This window comes from Vicugna pacos, chromosome 17, assembly GCF_048564905.1.
Source record: "Vicugna pacos chromosome 17, VicPac4, whole genome shotgun sequence".
In the NCBI taxonomy this organism is placed as follows: domain Eukaryota; kingdom Metazoa; phylum Chordata; class Mammalia; order Artiodactyla; family Camelidae; genus Vicugna; species Vicugna pacos.
The window spans coordinates 35,262,290-35,287,656 of record NC_133003.1 but is presented as its reverse complement, the minus strand read 5'-3'; the positions used below and the strand labels follow the sequence as shown (position 1 = coordinate 35,287,656).

The window sequence follows — 25,367 nt, the reverse complement described above, 5'->3', positions numbered from 1 at the left end:
CAACCAAGTTAAAAAAAAAAAAAATCCCAATCTCCAGTGACCGACCCAAGCCCAAATCCTGCCAACAGGGCAGCCTTCAGACAAACCCCATGGCACCCTCAGAAAAGACCTTTAAAATTCAATAAACTTCTCCCATCACATGAGACAGACCTTCAAACCCAGAGTACTCTGGTCCTAATGCTCACCAACCAGTCTCTTTGCAGAAGCTGCAACGTGTAGGATGGAAAGCTCCTGACTCTTTTTCAGAAGTCTCTGAAATGAAGTCAGAAACTTCCATAGTGTCAATATCCATAACAATAGGCCTTGCCCAGAGAGCTCTGGGCCCAGATGACCTAAACAGAGATCAAGTCACCCTCTTGGGTAAATCACAATGTTTCCTGGACTGGTGGAGCAAGAACTATTGGGGCACGTATATGCCCCTCGTCTTCTCATAAGAGAATCTTCCCACATCTCTACATAGAGCAGGTACTGGGCAGGAATAGAGTTTCAAAAGGCAAAACAAACATTGTTTTTAAGATTTACTTTTGTTGCTTTGGGTTATCTTCTATGCCACACTATTTCTTGGATTTTATTTCTTCTTCTCATTTTGGTTTTCAGTATCGTCCTTTATTTGTTACCATTTCCTCTCTCTTTTTCAGGATTATTATGTACACCCTTCTAAATCTCAGATTAATTTAACAATCTCAAGAATTTTGAGGACTCCTGAGTGCCCCCAGGGCACAGCTTTGGTGAATCCTTGGCCTCACTGTGACACTAACAGTTCTGTGGTTCCCTGGGAAGTGAAGTGCATCATTGAGAGAGGACAATAACTTGGGGAGCTAATCTTCTAAATATTAATTGAGGTTCTTAAATGTGAGCTTTCATTGCAGGCTCCAGACTCGCCTCAGAATGAAATTACATTGACCATTAAACATTTTTCAGAGTTCACCTTCTACTGTAAGGAAGGGGAAGAAAATTGTTTTGGCAATGCAGATGTCTGTTAGTATACACATCAAGAATAATAAAAGTATGTCTTTTTTTTAAAAGCCTTTCTAAAAAAGGATGTAGAAAACAGCTCCCAGAGAAGTAATTTTTCAATTTCCTTGATTTGCTTAGCGGGAAATTGCTCTCCAACTTATTGTAATTTGAAAAGACAATGAATTCTTCATTTGGAATTAATATAAAAATGACTGAAATGCATCCTGCTTGTCTCAGAATTTACAACCTGTTTGGATAAAGCATTTTGAGTCATGGACCACTGTTAAAACCAAAGACTTAGTGAAGTCTGGTAATGCTTTCCATATGGTTTCCCTAAATGATAATTATAGCTCATTCTGAACTACAAATTATATACACTAAAAATGTTGATTTAATTTAGGGTTACTGACTAGATTTTTTTTTTTTCGGAAAGCAGGTGTAATAGGAATTACATTGTCTGAATATTGTCAGTAATAGTAGACATGATGAATAGGTGTAACCCAATTATTCCTGAATTTGACTTTATTTTGCAGATTCTGCTTGCAAGTGTTCAGCCTGTTACGCATTCTCCGTGATTTGTGCTGAAAGGATAAAACATTAATGAAGGAAATGAAAACAAATGCCTCTCCTGGACTCTCCATAAGGCTGTTTGAAATAGTCTATCTAAGAGAGAGGATGAGAGTGAGTATAAAACTGCAGACCAGTCTCCATGTGACTTCTTGGAATTTCATGATCAATCAGTATTAAGTCAGAAACATTAAAAAGTATCGAAGCTGAAATTAACTGCAACCTCTGACTAAAAGGTATTTACTTATAATCTTTCAGTTAGTTTCTATAATGAAAGATGGCAATGAATTAACCATGATTAGCTTGGAGAAAGGGGCTTAATAAGAAAAACTGCTCTTACTTAGAAGCTAAGTTCTTTCCTTATTTATTTTAGTGAATCTTTTTCCTTCCCCTACTCCGCTCAAAAATTGCCTTTCTGTAAAGCCATCCCTGCTTACAGTAGAGGCAGTTTGGAAGAACTTTAATTAGTCTTAAAATCTGAAAGGTGTCAGGAGCCTTAGGAACCATTAGAATCCAGTGGCTCTGAAAAATCAGTACTCAAGAAAGGCAAAGTGTACAATGTAGGGGCTGGGATTCTGCAGCCAGACTGCTTGGTTTGGAACCTGGCTCCCCAAACTTACTGTGCCTGAGACCTTGAGAGAGTCACTTAATCACTGTGACTCTCAGCTTATTCATCTGTCAGGTGAGCATAATAATAATAATAACACTTACATCATAGGTATGTATTATGACAACAAGGAAAGCTTATCATAGAATCTGATACAGGGAAATAACCCCTAAATGCGTTATCGTAGAAAAAATTCAGGGTGCGTTTTTTTAAATGTAGATCTCCAGGTTCTCGCCTTGAGAGATTTCAATTCATTCAATGTTTTTTTATTTAAAAAAACTTTTTTTAATTGAAGTATAGTCAATTTACAGCGTTGTGTTAATTTCTGGTATACAGCATAGTGATTCAGTTTCATATATATATATATATATTTTTCATATTCTTTTTCATTATGAGCCATTGCAGGATATTGAATGTAGATCCCTGTGCTATACTGTAGGACCTTGTTGCTTATCCAATTCATTCAATGTTAATCCAGGTCCAGATGTCTGCATTTTGACTCACATCCAAGGTAGTTCTGAACCACAGTTGAAGAAACACTTATTTGGTCCAACATCCTTGTTTGGGAGATGATGAAAATGAGTCCCAGAGGGTGAAATCCCTTTGTCAGGGTCACACAGTTAGTTAGTGATCCGCCTGACAGAGATCCCAGGTTTCTTATCCAGCATTCTAACGTGTTCGCCACTGTAGCTGCCTCCGTTTATTAAGTCTTTAAAAAAATGAAGTTCTCAACCAGAAGTGAACTTCAGAAACACCCAAAGGGCCTTTTCAAATACTCATGCCCAAGGCCCAACCCACACCTGCTCTATCTGATAAAAAGTGGCAGGTCTCAGACCTGAACCCAGCAGTCTCTGGTTGCCTTCTGGGGCCAGGTGATAACCTTGTGTTAGTTTCTCATGCTCTTCTCAGGCTGCAGCTCAGAGCATGTGATTTCACTTATATGTGAGTCCTTTTCGTTTCCTGACCACACTGCTGGATCATGGTCCTGTAATAAAGACACACATTATTAAATGTAAATACATATTTTAGTTTACTTCCCTTCCCCTCCCACCATGGAAAATGCTGGCATTAGAGCCACTGCCCTGTCAAAGCATTTTGTTACTCATCCCCAGTCTCCTAGGGCCTTGAAATACAGGTTGGGGTAATCCAGTGGTTCTAACTGGGGTTTCTTTGACCATCCAGGAAACACTGAGCAATGTCTGAAGACATTTTTGGTTGTCACAACTAAGAGGCAGCGCTACTGGCTGCCATTGGATGGAGGCCAAGGATGCTGCAGAACATCCTTTAGTGCACAAAACAGCCCCTAACAAGGAATTACATGGCCACAGTGATCATTAGTACCAAAGTGAAGGAACCGTAAGCTAATCAGCAGGAAGAAGGACTCAGAATAGGGATTTGTTTCAGAGAGCTCTGAGAGCCACTTCTAGAGGGAAAAGCTCATGTGGAAGAGGAAAGAGTGAGGGCAGAGAACTCCTACCATTGGGGAGTGTCAGAGGGAACCTGGGGAGACAGTGGAGAGTCGGGTGAGGGAGAAAGAGCTGGTGAGCCAGCTTCAAGTTGTGAGGGAGCTGGCAACTGAGGGGAAATGGTTCTTTGGCTTAGAAAGTGGATCTTCTTTAAGGTTCCTCCAGAGATGCAAGTTAAGATTAAAATGATTTATATTTTTGGTATTTTTCAATGTGATACTACTCCAAGACTGAGCCCATGGAGTGCTGGCTTATATTATGGTTACAGAACAGTCTTTAGAATTGGATTCCCCTTCCTCAAGATGATAAAAAGCATCTTAAAGTGTCAAAAATAATTTTACTTTTTCCTTATTTAAGCCTCAGGTCAACATCATACACATGTACCATCTATAGCACATATACTTTTCAGTGAGAAGGAACAGGGAGGTTGGAGAAGCTGATTCAAAGACCCAGAAAGGCTCTGGTATCAAATGTCTGGGTTGGCTTTGCTCCTTGTTTGGTCAGTAACTGACCACACTGACTAAAGGCCATTAACTATCTTGTTGACCCCAGAAAACTGAATAACCATATAATTTGTCAGTGAAATTCTTAGGCTAATGGGGACAGACCTTCTGGAAATAGCGACTGCAACACCTGTTGTAGGTTGTTACCACAGTGGCCCCAAATCGTGCCCCCTTGTCCGTGCATCTCAGTGATATCACATTGCCACCCCTCCCCCCAAGAGGCAGAGTCTGTTGCTCCACCCACTGTGATCTTTGCCGGCCTGGTGACTGGTTTGACCAACAGCATGTGGTGTACACGTTCTGACACCTGGGCCACAAGAGGCCAAGAGGCTTCAGCTCTCACCCTCTTGAAACCCTGAGACCTCCATGTTGTGAAGCAGCCCATGTTGTCCACTGGAGGATGGGAGGCCCAGAGTATAGAGCTGAGTCAGATGTCAGTGAAGTCATCTGGACCTCCCAGCCCCATTCAAGCTGTCAGATAACTGTAGCTACAGGAGTGGTCCCAGGCAAGACCAGTGGAAGAGCCACTTAGAGTGCCAACCCACCATATTGGGAGAAATAGTAAATCATTGATGTTTGGGGATGGTTTGTTTCTCAAGAAAAGGAACCTGAAAATTTCCCTGAAGTCCCCAGGATTAAATGGGGTTTTGGGAAGGGGGGGTTATGCCAGAGGTCAAAATAGTTGAATGTTCCTCATTGTGTTTCCTCTTCTTCTGGGCCCACAACAGCGCCATCTGGATCCCAGGCTGGCCCTAAGGCAAATGGTGAAGTCAATGAGGTGTGGCTGTGGCCCTTTCTTCTCTCTTCTTCTAGGAGCTTCTGTTCTCTCACAGATACTCCCAAGGTGCCAGGGCCCCCTTGGGCGAATCTTATCACTACCAGCCTTCTCTAGGCTCCAAGAAGGCCTCCTCCTCCTTCCCACCCACAAAAACTTTTCTTCCCTAAATACCCTGTTCTCACCTCACTGTCACACGGAAAATGGTCCAGATCTGTTGATTTACCCAGGTGTGAATGACTGATGAAATATTCACAATGTTTACAAATAATGATCTCAGAATTGTGTGTACCACAGGCATACACCACCTGTAACCTCACACTGACCAGGTAAGGGGGACGCAGGAGGAAAGAGAATAAGTGGGGTGAAGCCACAGAGCTAATAAGGATAGAGCTTGAATCTTTCAGACTCTAAAGACAGTAACTTTGCCGGTATTTCACATCACCTGATCTATAGGTGTGACCTTGGATACTTCAGTTCAGGAACTGTGTCAGGAAAAAGAAGGAGATGGTTGGAAAGTGTCTCGTCATTCAGTAGGTGTCCGCTGAGTGCTCATTGTCCATACAGCTCTATGTAAGCCGTTGTAGGAGCCACTGAAGATTTATAAGAACCACTGCAGTTTTTTGAGCAAGTGAGCCCCCAGCGCTACTTTTTCCCCTGAATGATTATGCTCCCGGGAGCCTTGGCGAATAAATCAAGATTTGGAGTGAGCAGCTGAGAGGATTTGTCAGTGCCCAAGGTACGTAGGAAGACCTGAACTCAGGCAGGTTAGAAAGTTGAGAAGTTACTTAGACTTAAAATTCACAGAATTGTAGTCATATTTTGAGAGATGGGATTTAAAACCTCCTCTCTCTTATGACATATAATAATAAGCCTTCGTCGTATATTAGCAGAGTGGGACCAGGTTCTGGAATCATTTAGAAGTGGATTTGAATCCTAGTTCTAGCCTTTAATAGTTGTATTAATTTGGGGAACATACTGTGCCTTCTAAATCTCCATTTCCTCTGATAGGAAATGAATGTAGTAGTTGTAGTAGCAACTTCAGAGGACATTGAATACTGAGTATGGTCATGTAGGCAAAGCAACTAAGCATTGTGCCTGGAATATTACAAATACCTAGTAAGCAGTAGTTACTTTTAAAAATTATCATTCTGCTTGCATTTGAATGTCTTCCTGGCTTGCAAGCTTTTACTGTGTGTCCACAGTCCTCTTCCTTTTGCATCCGTTCGTGTTATGACCTTGGGGTGTGTTTGAGTGTTTGATTAAGCATTGTGCGGTCATTGAGAAAACTGTGTAAATATCATCATGGGTCTTCTCAACTTGTATGTGTTTTACCTGTTAGTTTTTGACTATTTTAAGATGCCCCATGCAGTATCCAGCACTATTTTATGGTCTGTGTGACAGATTGTGATTTAAGGAACTCCATTATCTGAGAATCTTGGGACATCTTGGGTTCTAGAAATTTGCCTAGAGGAATTAGCCTGCTTAATGGGGAAGGTAACGGGCATGTTCCCTCCAAGTGCAGACTCCTCTGAAATATCAAAGTTATTGCCTAGTGTTTGAATTGAGTCATATGTCAAGGAAAACACATTGCATTCCTTTGCCGTAAGACAAACGCCATATGTTAAGTTTATTTTTAAAGGGTGGGTAAGAACAGGGAGACCATGTTCCAGTCTGAGAAAATATTGATGCCGGGGTGTCGGCGAGGCAGGTTATGGTTTAATTCATACCTGTGGATTAAGGAATGAAAAATGAACCCACATCCCCAGCCTGACATCTGTGTAAATGGTGCATAGGGATGGAGGTCTGTCTCCCTTCTTCAGTGTTCTCGGGGGATAAAGTAAATACTGAAGGGCTTGACGTCTTTCCTAAGCCTAACAAAGCTGGCACAGCTGGCGCCCAGATGCACCGCTGGGTGGCTGGAAGGTCCTAGGGGCTGGGGAGAAAGAGGAAAAGTGAGCGGATGCCTTGGGGTTTAGGGGAGTTAGGAGAAATAGTGGAAAATTCCTGCTTTTACCCAGGATTGTCCTTAAGCACAACTGAGAATGTAGTTGGAGTTCAGGGTGCCCCACCCCCTTTACCCACCCCCTTTCTGGCCATCTTGCCTGCCCACTCCCCACTCCATATCCCATCTTCTTTCTTCTCTGAATTCACAGTTTCACTTGATAAGATCCTCCAGGGCACTCTGGAAGGCTGTCTTTAACCTAAAAATGCACATCCCTTCTTCTGTATTCCCCTGCTCATGCTCATCCTACCGACAGCTGGGCAAGGAGATTTGGTAGCGCGTTTGTCATAGTGAGCAATTGGGAATGTCGTAAATGTCCAGCAGTGGATGAAATAAAGCATGGTGTTTCCATATTGGTTCTAAGATTTCTTGTTTGTGAAATGGGACCAATACTGGCTGCCTATTTCATGGAATTCCATGAGGATGAAGTAAGAGCAGTTCTTGGTAGATAGTCAGCAGTCAATAAATTGTTGTTGTGATAATGATGATGGTGATGATAGTGATTGTGATGGTGATGATGACATGGAATGCTATGCAGCTGTTACAATGATTTATGTTCTTCTTTAACAACTATATTAAGGACAAAAAAAAGGTGAAAAACACTAAGCATAGCATACCATTTAAATTTTTATTTGTATATTCAGTGCAGCACCACATTGCCCAACAAGAACACACTTTTCCAGCTTTCAACTCTCATTTTGATGAGCATCTCAGACGTTCAATAGAACTGGAAAGTAGAAATGTGCAGAAACATCACATTTTTTAAAACCTCACAGTCAATATTATACAGTTTCTTTGGATATACTTCGGTGTATAAAAATGGAAACCTGTCAGAAAAAAGTACAGATCGAACTCCTGAAGAAGTGAGGTACATAAAGTTTGGGGGTTTTTGTGCTTCTTTGATCTCAAAAAAATGGAGGTGATACAGATTTGGGTTAGAGGTAGGAACAATGGGAATCTTATCTCTAATGTTTTGATTTTGTGCAGGAATAAATACTCATGTGTTATTTGTGCCTTTAAAAAAAATAGTTTAAAGGAGAAGGAGTCAGCCATGCTCAGGTGCTCACTTTTAATCAAGTCAAGCATGCCTTTTTTGAGCAGGCATGACCAGAGTTTGCAGTCTGAGAATAGGAGGGCCCTCAGAGGCCTCCCAGAACAGGTGCCTCATCTCCAGCGGAGGGAACCCAGGATTTAGGGTGGGAGGTGACAAGCTCAAGGTCATGTAGCAGGGGAAGCAGGAGAGAGGGAGAGCAAGTGGCCAGTGTGGGAATGGAGACAAGGAGATGGAAAGGAACTAGCAAAGTCATAGATCAGCTAAGATTAAGGGGCAAGGAGGCTGGAAGAAGGGGGATGAGTTAGAAGGAACTTCAGAGGTTTTGCAGTAGAGAGCCACACAAATCCCAATCCTCATGCAAGTTCCTCAGGCTTCCCCCTTCCCACCACTTGTCTGGGGGCTTCTGAGTTTGCCTGCTCACCGTCTAGGGCCTTTGGGTGTATTGATGCTATTAATAGCAAAGAAGAATTGAAAGATAGCTCTAAAATCTAGAAATCTTTACATTAGAAAAGACTAAGACCCTCATGAAAGAAAATAACAGATTCTGAGTATTGAGGGGCAAGATTCAGAGAGGAGCCAGGCGAGAGGGAGTTTGGAAGCTTGGGGGGATGCAGGGTGTAGCAAGAGTTGGCTGCACTCCAGAGACCCTGAGGCCAAGAGGGAAAAGAGGATTGTGTCAGGTTTCCACGGGCTGGGACTATAATCCCTTTGGCACAACATTTTGAGAGACTTCAGTAAAAATTTAAATCATTTACTAACATATTCTGGAAGTAAGACTTGGTTTTGTGTTGAGTGAACTGTAGCCCAAGTTCCGAAAGTCCGTGCTAAGTATGACCACTGCTGATAGAGCTGGAGGAAGATACACAAAACTCTGAAATGTTGAGTCAGCATCAGGTGTGGAACCTGGAGCCCGCTCTCCAAACTGCCCCTCAGCCATCTTCACTCTTCCCTCTCATCCCTCTGTTTCTCAGACAAAGGTAAAAAGGAGGGGGCTGTCACAGAATGCCCACCACTGAAACCACTTCCTTTCCCAGACTGGTGGAAAAGGATTTTATAAGAGCACAATTGCCGACCAACAACACCCTAGCTTGGCTTTCAGTTTTCATCTCAATGAACCTCTACAACTTTCAGTGGAATTAGAAAAGTAAAATGTGCAGAAACAGCATATATGTCAAATCATCGTGACCTAAAGGATGAAATACACACACATTAACATGCACGCGCATGTACACACACGCGCGCGCGCACACACGCACACACACGACAAAGGGGGAAGGGGCAAAAAGACATATGTCCTTGGTTTGTCCTGACAGAGTCCTGGATGGGAGGCTTGGGGACTTAATACATTTGGTACCCTGTTGAAAGAATGTTTAAGGTTTTTCTGCTTAATTATAAGCATCCCGTACAGAATCTTGCTGTCTCTGCCCTTGGTTCCCTCTGCCTAGCAAATGCTGCCTTTTCCAGGCAGATCAGAATACGTGTTGACATTCATTTGCCAAAGATTACCTGGGTGGCACCTTCTTCTAAGAATGGAAATGATTCTCCTGAATCCCGCACACGAAGAATCAACAACCTTGTTGAAATCATCTACATGACCTGGAATGCCAAAAGCCTTTGGTTTGCTAGCTGGAGTGCAAAAATATGAGAAATATTTAATCTTTAAAAATACACAATGGAATCATAATTTTGCTGCAGGTTCAAAGAGAGCACAATATAACTCAGTGTATTTAAAATGTAATGTCAGTGTATATTTTCAAAATGCAAACAGCAGAGAGCTTGATGAATAGCTAAAGAGCACCAGACCATATCTTATCCTTATAAAAGTGTCTCCCATGAATGTTAACTGTATCTCTCAGAAAGTTTTAATACGCTCCATGGCCGAGTGTATAGACAGCAACTCTATAGAAATGTATATGCCTACCTGGTGTGTGGTCTTTGTCAACTCAAAGGGAAGGTTGTGTAAACTTGGAGGGCCCAGCCTTTTGCTTTTGAACGAGGAAACAAATCTAAAAGGTTATAATTTTCCAGCTCTCTCATATACCTAGTGTTGTAAAAAATCTATTTTTGATACAATATTCTTCTATTTTTTAAATAATCAAACCAGATTATTTATAGTATATGTTTTAATCTGTGTTTGATGTTCAATTGTGTATTTAAAACTCTGTTCATTTTATATCATCAAACTGATATATGTTCTTTTGAAAAAAAGAATTTGTATAGTGTGTGTATAGGAACTTAGCTACAAGTAACAAAGGCATAAATTAATGGGGATTTATTCTCTCTTGAGTCTAGAAGCCAGCTGTCGAGCAGCATTGTCCAACAGAACTTTCTAGTATGATGGAAACGTCCTATTATCTGTGTCGTCCAATTTGATAGCCACTAGCCACCGCCAGGTCGTTGAGTCCTTGGAATGTAGCTGGTGAAGCTGAGGGACCAACTTTTTTATTTTATGTAATTTTAATTAAGCTAAACTAAGACATCCATATGTGGCTCATGGCTCCCATAATAGGTGGCAGAGCAGTCATGGGTTAGCATGGAGAAGACTCATGCTGTTTCCTCCTCGTGTGCTCCTGTTTGTGGCTTCTGTACTCAGGATCCTCATTGTCTAAGATGGCTGCTGGAGCCACACCATGAATCTACATTCCAGGCAGCAGGAAGAAATATAGACAAAAGGGCTAATAGTCCCTTTCCTTTTGACAAGCCTTCCTAGCTGTCCTACACAACACCTGTAGCCTTCAGCTTGCCCAGAATGTAGTCACATGGCTACACCAAGCTACTAGGAGTCTGGGAAAGATTGTTTTGTTTTTTGACCGAAGAAGGGATTTGAGGGCAGGTAGTTGGTAGTCTCTGCCATAAGAATGTAAAGTCTACCATTCCCATCCATTCCTCCATTCCCAACCCAGACTCATTCCTAGTCTTCAAAAACAACTACCATTTATAACCCTCTGTATAACCCTCTGGCAAATTCATTTGTATACAAACATACAGACTTTTTTTTACATTTTAATTTTTGTGTATTCTCTGCAAATCACATTTTGCACGTTTATAACGTATCTTGGGTGGCTTTCATTGATCGACTGTATAGATGTAGAGCATTCTGCTTTATCCAATGTACAATGAATTCTTTGAGGTCAGAAACTATTTGCTGTATTCCTCTTTCTGTCTTTCATATAGTAGAAAATGAAAAAAGTCAGGAGCTTGGTGTTTCCTTTTATGGATATACCACAATTTAGTTAACCCATTCTTTCCTCCTACCCCCCAAAAACAACCCCCCCAAGAAAAAATAACTTTGCGTTGTTCTCTGAAAACTTCAGATAGTTAACTAAATTAGCTACAGCACCTCCTCCCATCAGACTTCTTGTCTTCCCAGTCAATGTCCAAAATTGATTGTCTCCACTGTGTTGTGATTTCATTCAGTTGTTATAACAACTCAAAACTATGTGTCCATGTTTATGTTATGCTACAGAGGAACATGCATGGTCTCAGAGGACCAGTTACAGGAAAAGTCGAACTAGTTAAACATTCTCTTAGGATGGGAGAGAAGTCACTTCTTTGTGTTTCCAGACATTCTGTTAGTACAGATGTGCTCTCCAGCTGGAGAGAAATGGTCCCGGGCACAGCTTAGAACAGAAGCACCGTGAATGAACATTGTGAAGGGGTCTAACCATCCCCAGCTGTGCCAGTCCCGGTGGGGGATTATTGTGTGGCAAGTGTAGACAGTTCGGCAAACAGGAAGGAAGCAGTAACTTTGAAAGCAGACAAATCAGGGTTTGACTACTGGCTCAGCCTCCTCCTAATTCTGTGATTCCAAGTCAGTTACAAAATGTCCCTGAGGCTCACTTACCTTATCATTGAAGGGTGATAGTGTCCCTTGCCTCCTAGCATTGTGTGAATTAAGTGAAATATAAAATATTTCAATTAGTTCACATAGCAGGACTCACACAATCAGAGCTGTGCATGTGGAAACTATTCATGTGTTTCTGAAATACTGGAATAGGTCCTAAGAGCCAGTGGGTTCATGTCAAAAGGGAGGCCTTTAATGACAGTGGAGTTGCCCGTTAGTATTGAATAACTCAGACTGATATGGCCTGAAATCGAGCACGCTGTCATTCCTCTATAATAGCACCCTTACTGACACATAGTCCATACCTACTTGGGTGGCTCCTTTGCTGGTGGATTTGCTCACTTTTCATATGTGGAGTGCGTAAAGATGAATACAATCAGCAGGACAGTAGTGGCCCGCCAGACCAAGAGCTCAGCATCCCAGACTCCGATTTAGATATACATCTAAACTAGAATCTTATGTTGACCATATGCGTCAGAAATACATAGGGCTACTGGTTAAAAATGCAAATTCCAGGGGCCCCCAAAAAAATGCAGAATCAGAATTTCTGAGAGTGGAGTCTACAGTACTCCAATTTAACAAGCTTATTGGGTGATTTTTGTGCATAGAGAAATTTAAAAGCTTTTGTTGCAGAGTGACTTGAATTGATTAACAATAGCTAACGTGAGTCACTGAATGCTTTTTACAATCTACCTTATAGAAGTGACATGGCTACCGGGGGAGGAGGGTGGGAAGGGATAGACTGGGATTTCAAAATTGTAGAATAGATAAACAAGATTACACTGTATATAGCACAGGGAAATATACACAAAATGTTATGATAAATCACAGAGAAAAAAATGTGACAATGAGAGTGTATATGTCCATGAATGACTGAAAAATTGTGCTGAACACTGGTATTGGACACAACATTGTAAAATGATTATAAATCAATAAAAAATGTTAAAAAAAAAAAAGAAGTGACATGGCTGACTGACCCTAGAATACCAAAGTGAGAACACAGCACTGTCCCTTTCCTCATGTCAGCAACACAGTGTGATGAGCACAGGACAGAGATAAGTAGGAGGTCCAGAGAAATAGCAGAGAGGAAGGAGGGATTAACTTTAGCAGGCATTGCTAGAGGAGTCTTTAAAAAAAAAAAAATGATATCTGAGCCAGGTGTTGAAGGATGAATAGGAGTTCACCAAGTTGCCAGGATGGCACAGTACGATTCTAGGGCAGCACTTCTCAGGCTTTCCTGCATGTTTGAATCACTTGGGGATCCTATTAATAAAATGCAAGTTCTATTTCAGTGAATCAAGGTGATGCTCTTAGGTGATGGCCTATGGATCACACTTTGAGTAGTAAAGCTCTAGAGATAGAAATAGCATCGGTTATAACGCATCAGACAAGGTTTCTCTTCTACCCATAGTGAGGCATGCATTCATTACACATTATGTTGGTGTTTACTGACCTCCTTCCTTCTGCCCAGAAATGTCTTTAACTATCATTAAATAAATACATCCCTTAAGCATCCCACCCTGGACTGTGGAGTTGTCCATGTAAGATCTAGTTCACTTCAAAACCCAGCATCAGCAATGTAAGCATTTGGTAATTGGTCAGTAATTTTTAGTGGGTTTTTTTTCTGGTCTATTTCCCTATTCCTTTTACTCCTCTTTCCTTCACCTCAACCTCATATTGACTTTTTTTTTCTTTTAGTCTATCCCCAAATTAAGGAACAACAGAACATATTTCTTGCACACGAAGTCTGGATGCTCCTCAGGACTTTGCTTTATGACACACCTTAGTGAAGCTCCTGGAGGTTGGCTCTCTCTCTCTTCTCTTTGTTATCGTCTAAGAAAGTTCCTCTGTGTAAGCTTACAACTCTAAGCTTAATCTCTCTCTTGGGCTCCAGACTATTCTGCCAACTGGAGGCAGAGCGTGGAATGGTGGTCATGACCCCAAACTTTAGAGATAGACAATTCTAGATTACCATCTTAGCTCTGGCACTAACTCTGTGACCTTACGCAAATTGCTTAACTTCTCTGAGCCTCCATGGCTTCACATGTTAAAGAGGGAAAACAAGAGTATCTCGGAGCGTCTCTAAAAGTAATAAGCAATTCTAAGTGACGGGGAGCAGTACCTGGTTTATGATGGTTATTCAGAAAGAGCAGCTGCCTAATCTTCATACTCATCTGCCCTGCGACAGTCACCTCCACCTCACCTCCATTTCAGTCTCAGTCCCTGTGCTGACCCAGACGGCCCACTCACATGCCCGAATATCCGGCGCCCACCCCCCGCCTTCACTCCCCTTCTCTCCCCCATACAGTACTACCCTGTGCTTTGCCTGAAGCCAGTTCCCGCTGTGTAGTTCTTCTAAAGAAGTCAATCTTGTTTGCACAGAAACACAAATACGCCCACACAGACCACATGTTTGCTGTCTCTCCATGTTTCATTTTAAGCCTGTGGACAGTCACAATAGGCAGTGAGAAAGGGAGCCTCAAGAGAAAATGTGCTTGGACGCACCTGCCCAGTGAAGGTGCAGCCATGACAACCCGTGTACCCGCAGCGGGGCAACTGAGAAGTTTCTGTTTGGGTTTGGCTTTCTTAACTCCTCATCACGTCTAACCTGTCTCACATATTAGAGGTCACTAACTGCTGTTCTCTGTCCTGCAGTGCCATTGCTTACTGCTGTAATGACAGCAATCCCAACCTTTTGAAAGGCTGGCCACTTATTTTAAGATGGACTGAGAGGATGCTTAAGTTGTGTCCAGAAACACTTTAGTAATTAACGATTTTATTTCAAAATCAGTTAAGCTCCTTCAGCACTTACCTCCACCAGTGCCCTGATTCTTCAGATCTGAAGGTTCTGTGTAGCGCACACATCAAAAGGCAGGCTTGTTTGGTTGGCTGGTTGGCTGGTTTGGTTTGGTTGCCCTTTGTCCTGGAAGAGACTGACATGGGCAAGTAGTGGATGATGAAGAGGGCAGGGAAGGCTGACCTCCAACCACTTTTCTTGCTCCTATTGATCTAGGGGAGCTGCAGTTTATTTCCCAGCCTGATGATTTTCAAACTTTCACAAATACATTGATTCATCAAGAAATATTTCCTATGTGCTTCCTATGCACAGGAAGAGGATCCGCTAGGGAGATGCTGGTCCCAGGGCAGCTCCCTCATTTCTCTGCGGCAAAGGTCCAGGCTAAGCATCTGGCTGGATGGGGGAGAGCTAGGGTACTCGCTGCAAAGCCACAGGTGCACAGCCAGCGTTTTTCCTTTACTTGCTTGCTTATGGGGAGTGGTTTCAGGTGAAGGTTCTACTCTGAGAACTTTGGCTCTGCCCCTAAATATTAAACATGACACTCAAGATGCCTCCCTGCAAGGGAATACAGTCTAGTGGTGGGAGAAACAGACGTTAAATGAGGAAGCAGACACAACATTGGATAAAGACAGCAAGAAGTGCTATAAAGGAGCATGATAAAGAGTAACAAGGAATATTAATGGAGGTGATATTTAAGATGGAATTTGAAAACGAGGAGTCAGGCACCCTAGGGACAAAGGAACAGGTATGTCGGCAGGTGGAGCCGCTCGTGAGCCTAGAGGTGGGAGCAGAAGGACCGTCAGACCACAGCCTGGAAAACCAGGGCTGAGTAGCGCTAGCTGAGTTTGGAGGTGGGACAGAGCTACATCCCACAAACTCCGAAATGCAGCTTGTAAGTTCCTAGGGCAAATGATGTTCAGGGTTGCTGGGGCATGGGAGGACCAGGAGCAATAGGGCTGCTGAAAGCAGGCAGGTGATGGCGGGAAGGATGGAGAGGAAAATTGTCGGCTAGGTACTGGTGATGGTTCATCAGTCTGCAGTGATGACAGTGGGGACAGGGTGACATGACTGAGTTATGTGGTCTTAAAGGGAGAAACTACTTTGTTTTAATTTACTTTGATCAGTATTTCAGACCCCCCCCCAAAAAAAAGTGTACAAAGAAAATATAATCAGTGCCTTTGTGTCAGCTTAAGAAGTAAAGCTGTATACCAACACTGTTGTAGCCCCCTGGGTAAATCCTCATAGATTCACACCTGCTCCCACCCCCACCAAAATACCTCCTGTTAGACAGGATGCCCATAATCACCAATCATTGCTTTATGTTTTGCCACATAGACATGTATCCTTAAACCTTGGTTTTCCGTGTCTTTAAAATTTGTAATGATATATTATACATTTTTCTACAGTTTCCTTTTTATTTACTTATTTAGTTTATTGAAGTACAGTCAGTTACAATGTGTCAGTTTCTGGTGTACAGCACAATGTTCCAGTCATGCATATACGTAAATATATTTGTTTTCATACTCTTTCTCATTAAAGGTTATTACAAGATATTGGATATAATTCCCTGTGCTATCCAATTTCCTTTTATTCTTCAGCATTAAATTGTGAAATTCATTCAAGTTGAGCTGTAGAAATATAAATATGTATATTTATATTGTATCTGTATATATATGCATGTATATAGATAGATAAATATCTGTCTATATACATGCATATATCTACCTCAGGTTCATTCACATATAACTACTGCATAGTTTTTCACTCTGTAAGTATATAATTTATCCTTCTCCTTAGTGAGCATTAAATTATTTTCAGTTTTGTCGTGTCAGACGTTGCTCCAGTAAACGTGTTTGTACATCTCAGTGAGAGTTGCTCTGGACTCACCTAGCGTCCTAGGATAAAGGCTTTTTTAACTGACTAGACGCTGCCAGCTTGTTCTACGATGTGATCATAAACATTTATACTCCATCCAGGAATGTACGTTTCCATTACTTCATATTATCATCCCCACTTGGTATTGTCCAAATTCTTAATTGAGTGTGAGGTGGTATTTACTAAGGTTTTGGCATGTATTTCCCTAATTAAAAATGTAGTTGAGCATTCTCGTGTTTTGTGCAACATTCACATTTCATGGTCTGTAGATTGCCTCAATCATCGTGTTCCCATTTTCCTTATATTGTATGATTTTTTAATGAATATATAGGATTTTATTATACTGCCTCGACACTCATCCTGAGTGATATATGCACTTACAGAGTCTGCTTTTTTCATTCGCTTTCACTGTCTTTGGTTGAACCTCTGTTCTTAATTTTAACTTAGATTTATCAAGCTTTTCTGTGCCGTCGTTCAGAAATCCTCCAAGGAAAAGTTCTAGAATGAATGTGATCTGGAAGCATCCCTGATAAGTGAGGTGAAATCTGACTCTTACTTGTTGCTCTGGGTCAGAGAAAATAAGGATGAATGAGTGGCCTGTGCTTGGAAAGGAGGCTTCTATTAAGGCAGGAGAGGTTTCCAGGGAAAAGTCTACAGTATATGGTGATATTTCATGTCAAAAAGTAGGACTCAAAGGAGTCAGGTCGAAGGGGGTTGGCAGTGGACATGCAGGACAAGGAGACTTAAAGAGAAGGGTAAGAATGAGCCAGGTGCAGGTGGAGAAGAAAAAGAAATGGCTAGAAGGCGATTACCTCTTAGCCAGTGACCATGAATCCCAGGAATAAGGGAGGCAGAACTGAAGAGGGACCCGTGTGGATCTCCTCACCCTAGGGGTCGTGTCAAACTTTAATGTGCACATGAATCACCTGGGGATCTTGCTGAAATTCATGCTCTAAATCAGTGGGTCTGGGGCCCAAGATACTGCATGCCTAACCAGCGCCTGAGTGATGCTACTGCTGGTGGTGCAGGAAACAGAGAGACAGTGCACCATCCTTAGCAGTCAATATTTGAACAGCATTTCTCAGGATAAACTAAGTCGTCCCAGAAGGAGTGTTCACAGACCAACAGATCTACAAAAATTTTCCTGGACCCTGAACATTTCTATTGTTCCTTCCAGAGATTGATCCTCCCCTTCCTTTGCAACTTCCCAGATCACGAGACTCAAGCATCTGAATAACAAGGTCGGGGACCACTGCTCTGATATGCGAGAGCTGGGTTGGCTTTGAGCCCAAGCAAGTGCCTGCGCAAAGAGGTGAGAACTAGGCTGATCTGCAGGAAGAGAAAGAAAAATACCATATGATATAACTTACATGCCTATAATGAAGATGAATATAAAAAGGAATATATATATATATACATATGTATAACTGAATCACTGGTGTTCACCAGAAATTAACACACATCGTAAACCGACTATACTTCAATTAAAAAAAAAATGAACTAGGCTGACCTGTCTAGGGCTTTGGCGATGGAGTATGCTTAGCCATCTCAGGCAGATGGTACACAGCAAGCCTCTAAAGGAAGTGTGAGGAAAAATGCCTAAAAAGTAAGCCAAGGCTCCAACAGGGAAGGTGGAGGAAATAAGCTGACTTTCCAAGGAAACTGGACAGATCACAAAGCTTCCTACATGCAGAGTTGTCCCTGGAACAGACAGTTAGAAAAATATGACTTTCCAGGTATTTGATAGAGCAGTGACTGCAGCTAGTTCAAGCACCTGGACTGGCTAAATTAATATTCCTGTACTATGGAGATGTTATCACGAATGACACCAAAAAAAAAATCATGAGAACGATAATCATCTTTCATAGTTAATTTTTCCTAGGATTGTAATTATGATGAGCCACTAGTTTGCTTCTAAACAATCAGATGTTATAAAATAGGTTTTATTTTATAGTATATAATTTTATAATATATAATCTTTTTTAATAAATTGTGATGTACTTCAGTGTTGTTAATGTGATAGCCTGATGCTATATCAAGGTAGCAAAAGTGAAGCTTCCTGGCATTTTTTATATGAATACTATGAATGACAGTACATTTGCATTAAAGTTGACAAGAAATTATCTTCAGGTTCACGAAGATTCTTTAGCAACCATAACACCTTTCACACAGTGAACATGTATTGAATGAGTGGACAATGAAAGTCTAATGACTGAACTGCACCTGAAAACCATGCTGAAGGGAAGGAGATACAGTGGCAGTACGGCCAGCTTGCTGAACAAAAGCCAAGTCTTTTAGGGGTGGAGGATATAGCTCAGTGGTAAAGTTCTTGCTTAGCATGCATGAGGTCCTGGGTTCAATCCCTGGTACTTCCATTAAAAATAAATAAATGAGCCTAATTACTTCCTGCCTCCCTACAAAAAAAACAGAAATAATAAATTTTTAAAAAAAAAACAAGCTTTTTAAACTATATACATATCCTATGTATATATCCAATACATCCAACACATAATGATGTGTACATTCAGCTTTAGGAATAAGCAATGCCCTTTAAGCACAAGGCTTTAAAGAATCGAAGAAGTTGAACTTTTCATAGAAAGTTGTCATTTGCTAGTTCTACAACCGGGGGGGCAAAGCCACTGCACTTCTTTGGATCTCAGTTTCTTCAGCTGTCAAATGGGGGAAAGGATGTTAATACTGTCTGAAGATCCAGTCGATGATTTTCCTTTCATTTGGTTATTTTTAGCTCATTTCAATGAAAATGTCTGTAGAGGAACTATGAGTATGACCTTTCATGTGCTCCGCAAAGACTGGGGTCCTTGAGTCTGACAATCTGGGAAACCAGAGGAAAAAGGAACCATCTCTGGAAGAGACAGTGGAAATATTCTGGCCAAAACTAGCCTGTTGCTGATCTGTTGGTTTATGGACACTCGGTCCAAGGCCGTTTTAGTTTATCTTGAGAAATGCCGTAACTGACCCAAGGGTTCCTAGAACTCTGTTGGAATTCAACTGACATAGTTTTAAGGCGATTTTGTTTTCCTCTATGAAATCCATTATTACCCTCAATGGACTCAATTAATTAACTGTCTGATTTCTTGCTCTGCCAACTGAAGAGGCACCTTTCCATTTGTAGGATATTTATTGCTTTAGGCATGAGTTCTTTTCACCCGGTGATACTTCACATGTTGGGTTTTTTCCTCTTTTTCTTTTCTTTTCTTTTCTCCCCATAATATTTGCTGGTGTTTCTACTACCATGGTAGTAGAAAAGACTTGCAAATTGTCTTAAATTCAGTACTGTTTTTTTAACACCAACCCTTGGCGTCAGGGGCGTCTGAGTTTCTTCCTCTTTGTTGTTGTCTCTTGTGCAAGAAGGGAAACCAAAACAAGCCCTTGGATGACACTGGTCGTCATGGCCTGGAAGAGTTTATAGTCTTGCAGGATCCTTCAAGAGTTTCAGACCTTGGAGATGACGACAGGAATCTGAGTGGCCTCAAAAATATTCTACTTTCAGGAGTACACTTGGATTCAACGGGGAGGTGAGGGCTGAGTTTTAGACAATGAGGGCTTCCCCCTCTCTCTTGCTACCAAGGAGATTTCAGAACTGGTCCTTGCCAAGGGGGAGGAAAAAAATGGGGGGAAGGGGAATTCCCTGAACAATGACCACCAGTGCTAAGATGCTGAGCTGCCGTTACAGTGCAGATGTCCAGCTGGAAATATTTGAAAGGATTTGGATACCCAGTGGAAAACTCCAGAAGGGGTTCTAGGGTTAAAGGGCACGTATGTAGCCTTAAAGGCAACGTATGACAGAGCTGTTTTTCTCTCAGCACTTGACAGGTGTGTCGTGGATAGCACGTCTGGCTCCTCGGGGGAGCTGACAAAATGTCGGGGCTCTGCGCCCAGCTTAGTTGAGCCGTCAGTCACTTCAGGCCCTTGTACAAACAGTTACGTGTCTCCAGGCCTTTCCTTTCTATTCAGGCTTTTTTCGAGTTAAACAAAGTCACTGACCATCACAAAGAAAATACCCAAAGCATTGTATGGGAGTGAAAAAAAGGGGGTGCAAAATGGTACTGTTTACTTTGCTGGGTTTGGATTATAAACAAATATTCACACCTGTGCTGGGCCTCCGGCAGATGAAGAACCCAGCCAACTATCTGAAACAAACACGTTTTCATACTTTTCATAACTCCAAGTCACTTTCGCACGGGTTGCCAAGCCTGAAAATTAAACCACGAAGAAGAAAAAGAGCAAACAAAGTATTCTGTGGGTGATTAACCACAGGAGGAAAATGGCTAAATTGCTCAAACTTCATAACCAATCTGTGATAGTCATTTCTCTATTCAGCAATCTTGCTGGAGGTGGAATACTTTTTAAAGACGCATTTAAAGAGGTGATGGTGCTGATAGATTGCTCCAACACATAAAATTGAAGGAGCAGTGAATGCATTTCACCACAATATTCGTGCCAAGTGTTAATGTTGGAATAAAAATCAAAGTCAAGAAAACTTAATATGATCAATTTAGTCAAAAATGAAGTCAGGTCAGTCTCACTAAGGATAGTTTCTTGTCTTTAACTATGGTCAACCCAGGAGCGTAGTAACTCCATGGTACCCAAATATTGATTGGGTATCCAACGCTCTGAAGTCTGCTAACTACATAGAGACAGATCCTGTCAACAAACAAATGAGCCCTTTGCTGCTTCACTTTGTGCAGTTAAGTGCATCTTCTTGAAAGATCTTCAAAGGTTATTACCCAGCTATTTTTAGAGCCATCGAGGGCATTGTTTCCTTGCTCAATTTCCTCACAGATCTGTAGAGTTATTTGCAGGCTTTTGATTCCCTGGAATTCAGGGTTGGCTCAGGGACTGAGTTAGTTTGCTCAGAGTTGCCAACTGGTAGCGAGATAGCACAGGAGACACAGCCAGCCAGGATCCTCGGTGACGGTGATGGTGGAGCGCCTTGCGTGGTCCTTGTGTTCACGTAGCTGACTTACCTGCAGACTCTCCGGGCAGGTCCAGAAGCAATTGTAATATTTGGTGAATGTTTAAAAAAAAATACTTGGAGAGCCATTGTCTTCGATGAAACCTGGAGGATTTGTATTAAACTTTTAGATTGAAAATTAAGCCCCTGAGTTTTCCTTCTCCCTGTAAACACTAGTCATGGTTACTACTCACAAAACCATTCTGTGGTTCATCCCAAAGGGATTTTGAATGACTTTTGTTTAAAACAGCATAAACACTTGTGGAGTGAAAACCGTATGCTGGAAAAGGGATGAGCCAGACGCAAAAATGAATGAAGGAAGGATCCAGGCCTAAAGAAAGTTTTCTTTTATTGGGGAGATGAAACACACACAAAAAGGATTTTTAATGCGAGAAGAGCTATGGAAGTTCTAAAGAGGATTCTAAACAGTTTTCTTTGAGGCGAGGAGAGAAGGAGACTGATTCAGAAGAGTTGTTAATCTAAGATGGGGTTTCTCAACCTCAGCACTATTGAAACTTGGGGCCAGAGAGCTCTTCACTGTGGGGACTGCATTATAAGATGTTGAGCAGTGTCCCTGACCTCTACTCACTTGATCCCTGTAACGCACACGCACCAGCTGTGACAACTGAAGATCCAGACATTGTCAGATGTCCCCTGAAGGAAAAAAGAAAATCACCCTTAGTTGAGAGCATTCTTCTAAGGCATTGTTCCTTAAAGTTGCACCAAAGGCAAATTGCATCAGAATCACCTGGGTGTACATGTTAAAAATATAGTTTCCCTGGCCTTGCCCTGACCCTGCTGAATCAGTGACTACCTAGAAGTAAGACCCAGAAATCTGCCTTTTACAAGTTCTCCCGAGTATTTCTTATACTCACACAGCTTTTAAGACAACCACAGACATAAATATATGTATTTGGTAAAGGTGCCTTTCCGATCAAAGGACAGAGTTTGACTAATGTTTAAGGGCAGCTCTTGGGAACTTGGAAGAGTGTATTTCTATAGATGCAATTCAGGGCTAATTTTCCTATACTGAATCTTGCCCTATGTCAAGTTATACCAGAGAGAGGCTCCAGGCCACTCCATTTCCATCTTGATGGTACATTGGAACCCCATGAGGAGCCTTAAAAACCAGGGATGCACGAGCTTCACACCTGGAGAGTCTAGTTTGATCAGACTGGGATATGGCCTGGGCACCAATATGTTGAAAATCTCATTGGGTGGCTCTGATATGCTTCCAAGGTTGAGAACCACTGGCCTAAGCCAGAGTCTCAAACTTGACTGTGTTGACACAAACCCACAATGATGCAAGGAGTAACAAAACAGGTCCCTCCTCCAAAAAGTTGTCTAAGCACATCACAAATCCCTAGTCACAAGCTTGCAGAAAATAGGAAGACGTCCCTGAAGGAAGATAGAAATGACCAATGGTCCAGAATATGTGAAAATTCGAGCCTAATGAGAATTTTTTTTTTTTCTTTCAGATTTTACTCTTTGGGACACTAAGTGAATGAGTTAAAGAAGGCAGGTCATGAAACTCCCAAAAGACAACCATTCTTTTTAGGAACTGTTCCTCTTAAAAAGGTTGATATTAAATATGAGGGTCAGAAGCCCAAAGGACATGCATGGGTTCTGGCTGTCCCCTGTTCTCTGACTGGACAGGCTCTTTAGATAACACCCATGCACTCTCCCTTCTCAAGTTTCTGTCACTCAATTTGGTCACACCTGCAACAATAAACTCTTGAGAGTCCACGTCCCAAATCACTGTCTTTTCTCTTTTCTCCCACTCACTGTGATCTCTTGAGAGAGACATTGGTGAACAGACCACGCCATCATTATTCCCAACACAGTGAGGCTTAGCAGGCACGTGAGTAATATTTGAGTCCCAGCACAACTGTAAGGAAGTTGCCTAGCCTCTCTGAGCTTCATTTGCCTCCTCTTTGCAACAGGGATGCTGGGGTCCGTGTTTATATGAGGATTCAGTTCTTCCCCCTCACCTTCTATGAGTTGAATCTTCCTTTCATTAAAGTTTCTGCTTAAATATACCCCCTCCTTGGGGTTTTCTTGACAACCCTGTGGTTCTCTGTCATTACTGTATTTTAATTCTCTGCGTGGTGCTGACCCTCTTGTTTGTTCACTTACGAACTTGTTGGTTGTCTCCTCTTTCTAGAAGAGAAGCTTTAAGGAAGCAGGGACTCTGGGTATCTGGTTAACTCCTGTATTTTTAGCACCTAGAATAATTCCTGGCACACAGTAGACTCTCAAGAGATGTTGACTGACTCATGTGCCAAAGACCTAGTTACAGTGCCAGGCAGCACTCAGTAGGTGCTTAATAAATGGTAGTCATGCTCATTACTTCTAATTAAATTTCTTTGAGATGAAAGAAGGTTTTGATTCAGAAAGTCTTCCTCTGTTCACTCAGGAGGTGGTAGAGACTTCACGTGGGAGAGACTTCACGTGGGAGATACTGCGACTGTGAGACTAGTTATTGATTACAGATCAAGGAGGCACCAGGGCAAAGTGTGTTTTACATTTTTTCTAGGATCAAATTTAATGCTACCAACTCTGTTTTCTCTAGTGCTGATAAAACATGACTTACAGTTTTTAAATGAATCCTATCACAGGCTCGTGGTAGTGAGCCTTCTTGATTTTCTCTCTCTCCAGCCAACTTTTTTTTTCCTGCTTTACTGATCTCGGGTCACTGATAATTGACTAATGTTACTTGCTCTAGCAGCCCTAAAACTAAGCTCATTAATTTTGCTTCCATCTCACCTCAGGGCAAAGAACAGACCCTTAATTCTGAGCCTTGACCAATAGCAAGCTTTGTTTTCCTGAAGTTGATGTTCCAGATCATAGCATAAGTGTGAGCCATGTACAATCTCATAAAAAGCATGGTAGATTTGAGTGGAAGCAGTCAGGTGTTTTTTATTTCAGGGTTTTTTTTTTTATATTTTTTGCAACCACATTATAAAGAGGATAAAGCAGACAGTACTAGAAGGCATTTGTTGAAGGCTCTGGGACTAATCTGGGGCTTAGCTTGAGCTCTAAGACAAAGTGATAGCCCTCAGAATCTGACAGGGAATGATATGTGTAAAAGTCCAACATGCCTTATTATTTCCTTTGAGTAAGAAAGTCAGAACAGAGATAATAATGCATAAAAAGCCAGAAAAAAATGTGCCCCCTTCTTTTACAACAAATGAGAAAACACATCTGACTGTTATTATGGCAGCAACAGAGTATGTAGTCTGCATGTTGCTGTTTCACTGCTATTTTACTGAGGGTCTGGAGAGGATAGTTAGGTGGGCTGCATTCTTGGGTTGACCAATATGTTTCTAAAACTCACATTTGATTACAGCCAGAGTCAGAAGCTTTTAAGGACTAGAAATGGGCTCCCTTTGCCTGTTCTGTGGTTCAGGCCACTTTGTGCCATGCTCCAGTCTTCTTCTGCAGAGACACTGGGACCGAAACAAAAGAAACGACAACAATGGTCCTGTTAGCTATTACATCTGGAGCACGTACTATGTTCAGTGCCCCGAGCTACAGGCATTGCATATGTGATCTCATAGTCAAACCTTCTTCTTTTTTTTCTAACAGAAGTGTTAGACCTAGAATTATTCAAGGTTCTCTGCCTAGAAGTTTACTTTGTAAAAAGAACTACACGCACAGTGTGTATGAAGTATATATAACCCGTAACTTCCCCCGAAATGTGGTGTGGACTGCAAAGATGCACAGATTCGACAAAGATCATAATAGGCAAAGGATATACATTCAGAAATGTTCACTGTGGTTGGGGTGTGAGGGGTAGAGCTCAGTGGTAGAGCACGTGCTTAGCATGCAGGAGGTCCTAGGTTCAATCCCCAGTATCTCCATTAAAAAAAAAAAAGATATGTTCACTACAGCATTATTTATATGAGCAAAAACAAAAAAATCCAAACTGATTCTCAAGTA

At 41.7% G+C, this 25,367-nt stretch overlaps 1 protein-coding gene across 3 annotated transcripts in view; it reads left to right on the top strand.

Annotated features, from left to right (window-relative positions):
• Positions 1 to 25,367, top strand: part of LRIG1 (leucine rich repeats and immunoglobulin like domains 1) — a 470,674-nt gene that overhangs the window by 162,158 nt on the left and 283,149 nt on the right. For all 3 annotated transcript variants that reach the window (XM_072941642.1, XM_072941643.1, XM_072941641.1), the window contains exon 3: positions 1,491 to 1,760. The gene's annotated coding sequence lies outside the window, so the exon portion shown is untranslated. The remainder of the gene's footprint in view (positions 1 to 1,490; positions 1,761 to 25,367) is intronic.